The 12,512-nt window shown below is 48.7% G+C and overlaps 1 pseudogene; it reads left to right on the top strand.

Annotated features, from left to right (window-relative positions):
* Nucleotides 1–5,851: 5,851 nt before the first annotated feature.
* On the top strand, nt 5,852–8,032 carry LOC115834009 (annotated as a pseudogene).
* Nucleotides 8,033–12,512: the final 4,480 nt, after the last annotated feature.

The raw sequence follows: 12,512 nt of genomic DNA, 5'->3' as shown, positions 1-12,512 counted from the left end.
AAACAAGGTAAAGAAAAAAGTGCTGCGCTTTTGATGAGCAGATACAGAAACATCTCAGTGCCTTAAAGAGCAGTACTGCCTCCGGCATGTCTCACCTCCAGCCCTAAGGTGGTTTTCTCCTATCTCAGTAGATGGAATATACAATAGGGTTTTACACTGAGACATTCCATTGCCCAGGGATGAGCAGGAGACAGATGGTTTCATCTTATCTCAACTGCAAAGAGGCCTTCCTCTTTTACTAATCCTCCTCAGCACAGACCGTTTATGGGTGTCAGGCTGGGGACGGTCAGGTCTTTCCCTTCCCATGAGGCCGTATCTCAGACTATCACATGGGGAGAAACCTTGGACAATACCTGGCTTTCCTTGGCAGAGGTCACTGTGGCCTTCCGCAGTGTTTTGTGTCCCTGGATACTTGAGAGTAGGGAGTGGTGATGACTTTTAACAAACATGCTGCCTTCAAGCATTTGTTTAACGAAGCACATCCTGCATATCCCTAAATCCATTAAACCTTGAATTGACACAGCACATGTTTCTGTGAGCACAGGGTTGGGGCTAGGGTTGCAGATTAACAGCATCTCAAGGCAGAAGAAATTTTCTTAGTACAGAAAAAAATGGAGTGTCTTATGTCTACTTCTTTCTATATAGACACTAACAGTCTGGTCTCTCTTTCTTTTCCTCACACTATATAGGTATATGTACCCTTTTCTATGCCTGAATTAGCCATATGCAAGGAAAAACTAAAACAGTTTTCAGTGGTTCCAGGAAAATTCATAGACAAATTTAAGAGGCTAACCTTGATATATGATCTGACCAGGCAGGATTTGCATATATTTATGTTTACCTGCTGCATGGTAGAAAAGCAGTGCATTATGGGAGTAGCTAGAGCACATGCTAATAGGATGGCAGCCTGCAACCAGGGGCACGACACCTATCAAGTAGGAGGCACAGCAGTGCCTGACTAGGACCCAAAAGAGAACTAGAATCTAGAAAAGACAAATGAATTAAGAAGAAAGTGGGATATATAGAGAAAAAATTATGATCATTTGACTCCTTGAAGGAATAAAAAAAAGTGTGATAAGGCTTTTTAATTTTTATAAAGTCTGGAAAATTACTCAGGGAAAAGATGAAAACCTGGCCTTATTACAAGGGTGGATAATTTAGACCTTGAGGAAATACACTAACACTGACCCTGACTCCAAGAAGGGACAGGCATTTCTAAGGGTATATTTTATAGCCCGGTCTGCTTCTGATATCCATAGGAAGCTGCCAAAAGCAGACTTAGGCTTCCGGACTCCCACGGATCAGATTTTAGACTTGGATTTTGCAGTTTTCCATCACAGGAATAGGGCAGAGAAAACATAAAATAAAACAAATCTTCCAAGAGGCCCAGCTTCTAGCTGCAGCCTTGTGCTCTCCACCACTTCAGAGGCAGCCCCTTAGCCCCTGGCCCTCACAGAGGAAGTGAGAAGGTGAAAATCCCAGTCTGTGCCTCTGGGCCACTGTGCCTTGGATATAAATCAATGTGACTTCTGTAAGAAGGTCGGCCACTGCCGAAGGAAATGCACTGTGCTTCCAAGGGAGCCATCATCAGAGCCCAGCAGACTCAAAATTGGGAGAGCCTGATACTTCCTGCCTCAGGTTCCATTGGACTATTAGCTATCGAGAGATGTAGGAGGCTCAGGTGACTCTTGAAGTAGCAGGTAGGACTATTAACTTCATATTAGGCATGGGAGCAGATTACTCTGTCCTGACTCAGTACAATGGGCTCCTGTCTTCTCATGATGGGCAAGCCCGAAAACCCTCCTTTTCATATCTTCTAAGTTGTCCTCCAGGGCCTCTAGGTTTCTCGTCTGCCTTTTTAGTACCGTCTGGCTGCCTGACCTCTTACTGGGGAGAGGTTTATTGACTCAGGAGACAAAGTCATGGTCACCTTCACAGATCATAAAGCATAGAAAGTGTTACTTTTGTTCCTGAACCCTAGGGGTAAAAAAGAAGTTAAGAATGAGCTGTCACATTTACCCCCTGAGGTGTTGTCTCAAGTAAATCTTGAGGTTTGAGCCACACAGGCTCTGGGAAATGCACTAAACACCTCCCCCATTCAAATCCAACTTCAGCCTAGTGCTCCTCTGCCTCAGAAGAGGCAATACATTTTAAGGCAAGAAGCATCAGGGGAAATTCAATTCCTTATTGCCAAATTCTTGCCGTATGAGTTATGAAGGCCATGAGAGTCTCCTTACAATACTCGCATGTTACCAGATAAAAAGCCTAATGGCAAGTACAGATTTGTCAAAACCCTTAGAGCATTAAGAAATGCAGCTGTCTCCATACACCTCATTTTCCCCAATACTAATCAAGTCCCAGGGGATGCAAGCTACTTTACATTCTTAAATCCAAAAGATGCACTTTTCTGGATCTCAATGCATCCAGATTCATAATATGTTTGCCTTTGAATGGACTGATCCGGATATGCATTCATCCTCAAAACTAACCTGGACAGTCATCTCTGAAGGGTTCTGCGATAGCCCCCACTTATTTGAAAATGCCCTAGCTAAGGACTTAAGAAATCTACAATTGGAAAGGGACACAATTATTCAGTATGTAGGTGACTTGCTCATTGCTAGCCCAACTAAAGAAGATTCATAATAATGCTGTTAAGTTAGTAAATTTCCTGGGAACTTGCAGATATAGGGCATCACCACACAGGGCTCAGATTTTAACTGAAAGACTTAAATATTTGGAATCTGTCTTAACCTCTGGAAGTGATCAACATCCCTAGAAGATAAAAAAGTTATTTTAGTCATCCAAGGGTCCCAGTCCAACAAATGACTGTGAGTTTTTTTAGGAGATGGCTGGGTACTGCTGCTTATGGGTGTCCAGATTTGGGCATGTAGCGAAGCCTTTATATGATACACTAAAGGGAAATATTTAGAGCTCCTAGAATGTAATCAGAACTGCAAGCAAACCTTCAATACTCTCAAGGAGAAATTGGGCTCTGCTGCAGCCATGGGAGTCCCCAAGTTGGATGAACCAGTTTTTCTTTATGTGGCCAAAAAGCAAGGCAAAGGCCTTGGGTAATCTTGTTCCAAAACTGGGGGACATTCCAAGGCCAGTAGCCTAATTTTCTAAGCAGATAGACCAGGTGGCCTCAGGGTGGCCTTGATGTCTTAGAGCTATTGCTGCTACCACTTTTCTAGTGGGCAAAGCTGATAAACTAACTTTAGAACAGCACCTACAGGTTTTTGACCCCACACCAAGGGAAGGTGGTTCTAGAAGCTAAAGGGCAGCCGTGAATAATAGGATAACATTTATGAAAGTATCAAACCTTATTGCTAGACACTCCAGACATAACCCTCAAAGACTGCCAAACCATAAACCCAGCTAATTATCTGCCAGAGTCCACAGGTGCTTCTAGCCTTTCTGGCATACAGGTTGTATTAGTCTGTTCTCACGCTGCTAATAAAGATATATCTGAGGCTGGGTAATTTATAAAGAAAAGAGGTTTAATTGACTTACAGTTCCACATTGTCGGGGAGGCCTCACACTCATGGCAGAAGGCAAATGAGGAGCAAAGTCACATTTCTTACGTGGAAGCAGGCAAAAGAGCTTGTGTAGGGAAACTCCCCTTTATAAAACCATCCGCTGTAATCCCAGCACTTTGGGAGGCCAAGGCAGTGGATGAACTGAGGTGAGGAGATCGAGGCCAGCCTGGCCAACATGGGGAAACCCCGTCTATACTAAAAGTACAAAAATTAGACAGGCATGGTGGTAGGTGCCTGTGATCCCAGCTACTCAGGAGGCTGAGACAGGAGAATCACTTGAACCCAGGAATCAGAGGTTGCAGTGAGCCAAGATCATGATAATGCACTCCAGCCTGAGCAACGGAGCAAGACTATCTCTCAAAAATAAATAAATACATAAACTATCAGATCTCATGAGGCTTATTCACTGTCACAAGACCAGCACGGGAAAGACCCATCCCCCGATTCAATTACCTCCCACTGGGTCCCTCCCATGATATATAGGAATTATGGGAGATACAATTCAAGATAAGATTTGACTGGGGACAAAGCCAAAGCATGTCACAGGTTATGAAACAAATTGATTCTAGCAGGCCAGACTTAGGAGAGATGAGCCCCTTGACCACCCCAAGGAAGAGTGGTTAACAGATGCAAGTTGTTTTATGCATCGGGAAAATAGGACGGCTAGATATGCTGTTAGTAGTCAGCACAAGAGAATCAAGGCACAAGCCTTGCTGGCCTCGACCTCAGCTCAAAAAGCTGAGTTAATTGAACTTACTCAGCCCCTGCAGTTGGGAAAGGATTTAAAAGTTAACATTTATGCTGATTCCAAGTATGATTTTTTAGTGCTTCATGCTTATGCTGCAATTCGGAATGGGTAGGGACTCCTGAGCCCCAAGGCTTTTCCATACAACATCATTCAGATTTTGAGCTTGTTAGAATGCTGCTTTGCTACCAAAAAGTGACTATAATTAATTGCAGAGGACATCAAAAGAGAGACTGACCTTGTAAAAGGAAATGCCCTTGTAGATGTCGGAGCCAAGGACCCTGCACTAAAAGGGCCAAGAAAGCTTATGGGCGTGCTGGTCAGCTTATGGGCGTGCTGGGGTGGCACCCCTGCATTTCGGCCCTTGGGATCCCTGCCAGAACTGGGCCAGAATACTCTGAAGAAGAACAAAAATGGGCCAGGGATTGCATTTCAGTCGAGGGCCCCTCTGGCTGTCTGAATGATGGTAATAAATTACTAATGCCAAGTACCAATCGTAGGAATATAATTCAGCACTTTCATGATTCTTTTCACCCTAGAAGGGATTCTTTGTTTCTGTTAATGTCTCATTTGTTTATGGGGTAAATCTTTTCAAGACACTAAAACAGGTGACTCAGCCCTGTGAGCTCTGTGCCTGACATGACCCAAACGGCCAGCAATTTTCTCCTCCAGTTAAACCTGTCCAAAATTGAGGAACCTATCCAGGTGAGAACTGGCAACTCTAATTTAACCAGATGTCTTTCTGCAGGAGATTCAAATATTTGCTAATGCTTACTGATACCTTCACTGGTTAGATCGAGGCATTCCCCACCCCATCTGAAAAGTGTTTACCAGAAGAAATAACTCCTCAGTTTGGGTAATCTAAAAGCCTGCAAAGTGACAATGGCCCATATTTCACAGCAGGCCTATCCCAACACCTATCCTCAGCTTTAAGAATTCAATATTACCTTCACTCTGCGTGGAGACCGCAGTCCTCTGGAAAGGTGAAAGGGCTAATCCTACTCTAAAGAAGACTCTCGCTAAATCAGAGGCCTGACTATCCCTAACACTCATAGCTTACTACAGGTTTGAACTGCTCCAAAGTAAAACTTATAATTAAGTCCTGTTGAGTTAACATACGGAAGGCCTTTCCTAACCACAGCTCTAATAGATGAAAAGACTCATCAATTAAAAAAAGTGTCATCAATCTAGGACAGGTGCAAAGGCACTCTGGGAATATGGAAGCAAGAGTCTTCCCCTGTCACATGGGAGGAAAATTCAGTTTCAGCTCAGCTAGGGATCTAGTCTTATTAAAGACGTGGAAGGAAGTTCTCCAGCTGAGCAGCTTTCCCCAACGTGGAAAGGACCACAGAAAGGACACCTGAGCTCTCCAACAGACGTTCACCGCCAAGGGATTCACAGGTGGGTACACCTGTGTGGAAGTAAAGTTGTTACTTATTCTGGGAGCCCAATCCGAGGCTAAGGGAGGGGGATGCAGGGCTATTTCAGCATTGATGGAAGGCGGGCTGGTTAGCTGCGCGTCTGCTCCTCCTCGTGTTTCTCCTGCCGCCCTAATCTTGCCTTGGCCATGAGGCAGATTGTGCTCACACAGACCGGGCAGTGCGGGAACCAGATTGGCACCAAGGTTGGCAGCTGGGGCTCTAAGGGCCCAGCCCAGGCCTGCCGGGTGGCCAGGGAAGGTGTTGGCAGTGGTGGGGTGGCACCCCTGCATTTCGGCCCTTGGGATCCCTGCCGGTTACCCGGTGGAACTGGGCGGCTGGCGAGGTGGCCAGGGTGGACTCCAGGGACACGGCAGCCTAGGGATGGGGGTGCAGATGAGGGTGGGGCTGGGAGAGGGGCAGGGGCGCCTCCGTGACTCAGCATTAGCCTGTCTGGCCCCTCCCGTCTCAGGCAGTTCTGGGAGGTGATCTCTGATAAGCATGCCATAGACTTTGCTGGCACCTACCACGGGGACAGCCACCTGCAGCTGGAGCACATCAATGTGTACTACAACGAGGCCAGCGGCGAGACCCCCGTCCTTCCCCCACCGCCCTCCTGGGAACGCGGCCCTCCCCTCACTCATGCCTTCCCGCCCCACTCAGGTGGCAGGTACGTGCCCCGCACTTGCTCGTGGATCTGGAGATGGGCACCATGGACTATGTGCACTCGGGGCCATTCGGGCAGATCTTCAGGCCAGACAACTTCATCTTCAGCGAGCTGCGGTGGAGGACTGGGGTGCAGCTTCTTAACCAGGGCAGCTCAAAATCTAGGAGTACCCCAAGGTCATCGCTATGGGAACTGTGGAGCCCGGGCCCCTGAACACCTCCTATCCTCTGAGTTGAGTCGCTCAATCTGCCACTTCTAGTCGGGCTTTGGGAGGAAGGCCCAGGTATCTCCTCAAGGTGAGGAGCTACTGATGTAAACTCCCTGCAGGGAGCTGGGCTGGGGCCTTGACTACACCTTCCCTGAAAATGGGCAGGAGCCGCCTGCAGCGAGGTCTGTTAGCCTGTCTCAAGTTTGACTCCTGACTTAATTCCTAACAGGGGAAGCTGCTGTCCTGCAACTCTTGGAGAGGGGATTTCATTTGCTCCACCTGCAGGGCGAATGGTGCTTTCGCCTCACCCGTGACACTTGGCCCTTTTTGCTTTATGGTGGTGACCACTGATGACCGTATACCTGGCCATCGAGTGACTGGCTGTACTGTCTTACAGGTCTGAGTGGGGCCAGAAACAACTGGGCCAAGGGATACTATACAGAAGGCGTGGAGCTGATGGAGTCAGTGAAGGAAGTTGTCAGAAAGGAGGCTGAGAGCTGTGACTGCCTGCAGGGTTTCCAGCTGACCCACTCCCTGGGTGGGGGGATTGAGTCTGGGATGGGTACCCTTCTCATTAATAAGATCTGGGAGGAGTATCCAGACAGAATGATAAACACATTTAGTATTCTGCCCTCTCCCAAGGCGTCAGACACCATGGTAGAGCCCTATAATGCCATCCTCTCAGTCCACCGGCTCATAGAAAATGCGGATGAGACCTTTTGCATAGGTAATGAAGCACTATATGACATATGTTCCAGGACCCTAGAACTGCCTGCATCCACCTATGGTGACCTGAACCACCTGGTGTCTGTTACCATCAGTGGGGTCACCATGTGCCTGCGCTTCCCAGGCCAGCTGAACGCTGACCTGTGGAAGCTGGCCATGAACATCGTCCTGTTTCCCCGGCTGCATTTCTTCATGCCCGGCTTTGCCCCACTGACCAGCCAGGGCAGCCAGCAGTGCTGGGTCTTGACCGTGGCTGAGCTTACTCAGCAGATGTTTGATGCTAAGAACATGATGGTTGCCTGCGACCCCTGTCATGGCCGCTACCTAATGGCGGGTGCCATTTTCATGAGTTGCATGCCCATGAGGGAGGTGGATGAACAAATGTTGAACATTCAAAATAAGAACAGCAGCTACTTTGCTGACTGGCTCCCCAACAACGTAAAAACAGCCGTCTGTGACATCCCACCCTGGGGGCTAAAAATGTCAGCCACCTTCATTGGGAATAATACGGCCATCCAGGAACTCTTCAAGCATGTCTCAGAGCAGTTTACAGCAATGTTCAGGCACAAGGCCCTCCTCCACTGGTACATGGGCGAGGGCATGGATGAGACTGAATTCGCCGAGGTTGAGAGCAACATAAACGACCTGGTGTCTGGATATCAGCAACATCAGGATGCCAAGGCCAAGGAGGAGGAGTTTGAGGAGTATGTTGAGGAGGAGGTGGCCTAGAACTTTCCTTTTCTAGGTAAAGTTGGGAAACTGTGTGGATTCTTTACTGTGTTCTGACAGCCATGTGTCACTATGCAGTTGTTCATTTGTGTCTTCACCTCTCCTCCTGCTGCATTTTAAAGCACTTTTATGCGTGTGGTTTTGCCTAACAAAGTATTATCATAGCATCTGGTTTCACCTCCAACTTCTTTCCATGGGCCTTCTGGCTACTGCTGCCAGATGCACATAGTTGTCCTGCAAGGCTGAAGCTGTCTGGGCTTATCACATGCCTAGGAACAAGCATTCCAGTGGCTCCAGGAGGGGTCGGCATGGGCTGTGGACGTGGCAGGCAGGCGTCACATGAACTTGGGGATGCCTTGGGCAGCGATGTGGTGGAAAACCTGTTCCTGAAGGCAAGCCTTGGCTTGTCCTATGTGCCAAACTTCCAGGGGACCAGCTGGCCCTCTGTTTCTGGAATTTTAAAAGGGGTCAGTGACCCTCGTGGACAATGTCCCCAAAGTCCCATCTCGGGGTAGGAATGTGGTCAGACAGCTGGCTCTGAACCAGCAATGAGGGGTGGGCAAGTAGGACCCCAGCCACTCCATCACCACGACAGCCTGGGTGTGTTCGTGTGGCCTCATTCTCTTAATGAGGTGGGCATGGGATGTCTGGCAGGGACTACTGGGCAGGAATCAAGCCCAGTGTATGATCACATGCACTGAACCCTATGTAGAAGGAGACTAGGTCCTGGGGGCCGTAGATGGCGGTTGCTGGGCCTGTGTGCTCAGGGCAGTTTCTCCAAAGGCACAGATGGGGTTTATGAACAGAACCTGGGGAGACAGGCAGGTGTTCACAAATGCTGCTTCCCCCAAGTGGCAACCAGTGAGAAAAACGCGTGAGTGGAGGTCTGACCTGCCCCAGTCTGTAGGGCTGATGCTCTCTGGAAAGGTGGCTAATGCATACTGTTTGTTGTTTCCCTGTCCTCCACTCCAAAACTTCAGGGCAAAAATCACCCAAGATTGTCAGGATGAGCCTGGTGAGGGTGGCACCTTTGGGGATACACCCTTAAGCCTGGCAGAGTCTCCTCCCCAGGCTTCTCGGGGAGCCTGGACTTCAAAGCCTGCCTTGGGGAAGATTCAAATGAGAGGTGTGTGTGTGAGCTGGGTGCTGGGCAGCATGCCAGGACAGCGCACTTCTCCCTGACTCTTGTAGAACTTGTCCATGGCCTGTGTGATGACCTCTTGGTAATTCCCACCCCACCCACATCACACAGATAAGACGAAGCCAGCATAGCCTGGCGGTGGGCAGATGTACAGGTTCTACCCCAGGTCCCCTGGGCATATCCATCTGCCTCCGACGTGTTGGGGAAAACAGGTGAGGCCCCTTTTTGTTCTCTGAATGTTGGCAATGGTCTATTGCAGCCAAATGGGAACAGGCAGGAGAGTGCCTCATCTGGAAAGAACTGGCTCCTGGAAGAGGCTGGAAGGTGGGAGAGGTCCCCCATACTCCCCCAACCTGTTTTGGGGCAGGAAAAGGGGTGTCTGTGACAGCCTCCCTCAGTGGCTCTCACTCTCCAAGGGGTGTCCTTGCCCAATCCAGGTGCATACCCATCTGAGATGGCCTTGCATGGACCTGGTTAGGAAGGTTCAGCTGCAGCAACAGCTGGAACCTGCCCACACCTACTGTCTCCACTCATGCATGGGGCTAGATGTTGCTCCCTCCTATAGTGGTAGAGCCAGAGTGCCAGAGGGGGCAAGCACTGCTGCAGCTTCCCCTGGGTCTGAGGGTGGTCAGGCTTGGTGCCCATGTATTTCCCAACTTCCTATTTCCATCTGGGGGCTTCATGGACAGGAGTGGTGCTTTTCCAGGCCTCTTTCCCATATGCCAGCTACAGGCCCACGTTTCCCAAGTTTCTAGAGCCCCCTTTGCAGCCTGGCAAGCATGGTGTGCTCTAGGGGAAGGACATCAAGCCTACAGGCAGCAGAACCTGTCTGGGTATGTTCTCTATCCCTGGAGGCCCCTGGTTGGTTACCTCTTTGGGTGAGAGTCGGCTTAGGACCTCAGCATTCTTGTAGGACCTCAGAACTGTACAGACAGGGGCCCAGGAGGGAGCAGGGGCTGGGACTGGCAGCTAACCAGTGTAGTGGGGTTTGTAGGGCTCAGTTTATTCTTGCAGGTAATTCAGGGAGGCTTGGATTTGCTGAAGCTCTAGACGAGCTTTTGCTTGGATATGGAAACAGCATGGAGCCTGGGCCCTTCTGCAACTGATGTCTGAGTAGTTGCACCCTGATGCATCCATAGGTGTTCCCCACCTGGGGCACGGCTGTGGATAGAAGCCAGGAGAGCTGTGGAGGGAAGAGGAGGAGGAAGGAGTCTCAGGGCAGACCCAGCAGCCAGGCAGGGACTCTGCAAGTGAGATGCAGATCCAGCCTGTTGGCCACTTAGCAGCTGCTTGGCCGGCTGCAGATCACCTGACCTCTGCTCACCAGTAAATGAGAGTTGCAGTAGCACTTACCTTCTGGGACTTCTGCAGCTTGAAAGAGCAGCACACACCACGTGCTGAGGAAGCGCCGAACTCAGGCAAGCTTTTCTGAGAGCACCACAGCAGATTAACTTCCAACCTGTACAAGACACCATCAAATCTCCCCACCCCTCATTCCAACTGAAGAAAAGGGTCTCTGTCCTAGGGGAGCAAGCACAGGCCTATCTATGCAGCGGGCACACAGCCCAGGTGGGGGAAAGGCCCTTGGATACGTGCTGGTTTCACCAACCATCTGTGGGTTGGGTTTGGCCTGGACCCCTGTACCCCAGAAGGCCGGCAGCCCCCTGCATGGGACAGGACTGGCAGGTGGGAGGGAGGGCTGAGCTTTGAGGGAAGCCATTATCTGGCCTCATGGGAAGTGGTGCAGGTGGTTGTTGGTGGCTCAGTTTTGCAGGACCTGGGTGACCACCCAAGGAGTGAAAATTGCCTTTTTATGAGAAATTGTCAAAACTGATGCAAGCTCATCAGTTGAAAAGGTGAGTAATTCTGACAGTTGTCTTCACCTGCCCCTTCCCCACAAGTAACTGGTGTTCAGAGGTAGATTTGTTTCCTTCCCAGCCTTTCCCCTTTGCATGTAGCTGTGTGCGTGTACTTTTGTGTGTACACAAACACACGTTCCCTGGAGGGGTAACTTTTATTTTTTTATTTGGAGGGATAACTAGTGAGGCAGCCTGACACTTGCTGATCTTATCTTTAAGTGTGGAATGCTCTATGGAGTCGGCATTGGGTACTTCCTAGCTGGCATCTGCCCGCTGTTTGGCTGCCCCAGTTTCTGCCCTTCACAGACAGGCTGGTCAGCTGGTGTGATATTCAGTGGCCTTGTTTGCAGCTAGTATGATGGGACAAGTGGATCAGGTATATTACAAACTGAAAAAGCACACAACCTGCAGAGGCAAAGGATAAGTGACCATGTGTGTCCTGCTCTGCTAAAGTCCACATCACGTGACTGAGATGACAAACATATTTTTCACTCAACATTTGGACCCTGAGAAAGGGCATTTATGTTTTACTTTTTATTTATAACAGAGTTAGAAGAAATACTACCAGGCTTTCTTTCCCATTATCCTCAACTCCCATTTTACCCCCTAAAGTTTACCTACCTCAGAGAGAAAGAGGAGCTTGCCTGGTTAATGGGAGCCCGAAATTATTTGAGCCAGGTCACTGTGTAAAGGTCATACTGCTTCCATCTCCTTGTGCATCACTTGCGCAGCTCAGATATTTCATAGTTCACTGTATACAGGGAGCTGTGTTACCCTCCTAGCCTGCTTTCTTGGTTTGATACATGCCTGAGAGCATGTGGGAACACTTAAGGTCTAGGCTCATGGGAGGACTGTTCTGCCAGCCCAGCTCATCTCTCCAGCTCAGCCTGCATGCATGCCTTCCTCCATCTGATTCCAGAGTGGGGGTTGGGAGGTCTCACATTGACCTTAAGTTTATGTGACTTTTTCCACCTCTGCTTTCCCAGACTGCCCCTGCTGTGGGACTTGTAAGGAGACTTGTGAAGTCAGTATCTACTTTTCTTGTGGGGTTGTTTATAAATTATTCCCCTGGAGGGGAATAAATGTTAGAGGTACTCCAAACCTCTATCATATAAACATCTAAGCCTGGCCCTTTTTTGGTGGTAAAATATATAACATAAAACTTACCATTTTAACCATGTTTAAATGTACAGTTCCGTGTCATCCGGTATATTCAGTGTTGTCCAACCATCAAATTTATCTAATTTATGCATATCTGCAACTTCTTTATCATCCTAAACTGAAGCACCATACCCATGAAGAAGTCACTGAACAGAAGACTGATGTATTTGACTCCATAAAAATTAAAACTTTGTATGAGAGAAAAATGCCTCAAAGTCAAAAGTCAACAGACTACGGAAATAGTTCTGCAACATACATGACAGACAAAAAGCTAATTTGGGATATATATATATATAGATAGATAGATATAGACGTAGAT

Source organism: Nomascus leucogenys, unplaced genomic scaffold (genome assembly GCF_006542625.1).
Source record: "Nomascus leucogenys isolate Asia unplaced genomic scaffold, Asia_NLE_v1 000678F_129048_qpd_obj, whole genome shotgun sequence".
NCBI classification, from domain to species: Eukaryota; Metazoa; Chordata; class Mammalia; order Primates; family Hylobatidae; genus Nomascus; species Nomascus leucogenys.
The sequence above is the reverse complement of the archived record's forward strand: the minus strand, read 5'-3'. Positions and strand labels throughout refer to the sequence as shown.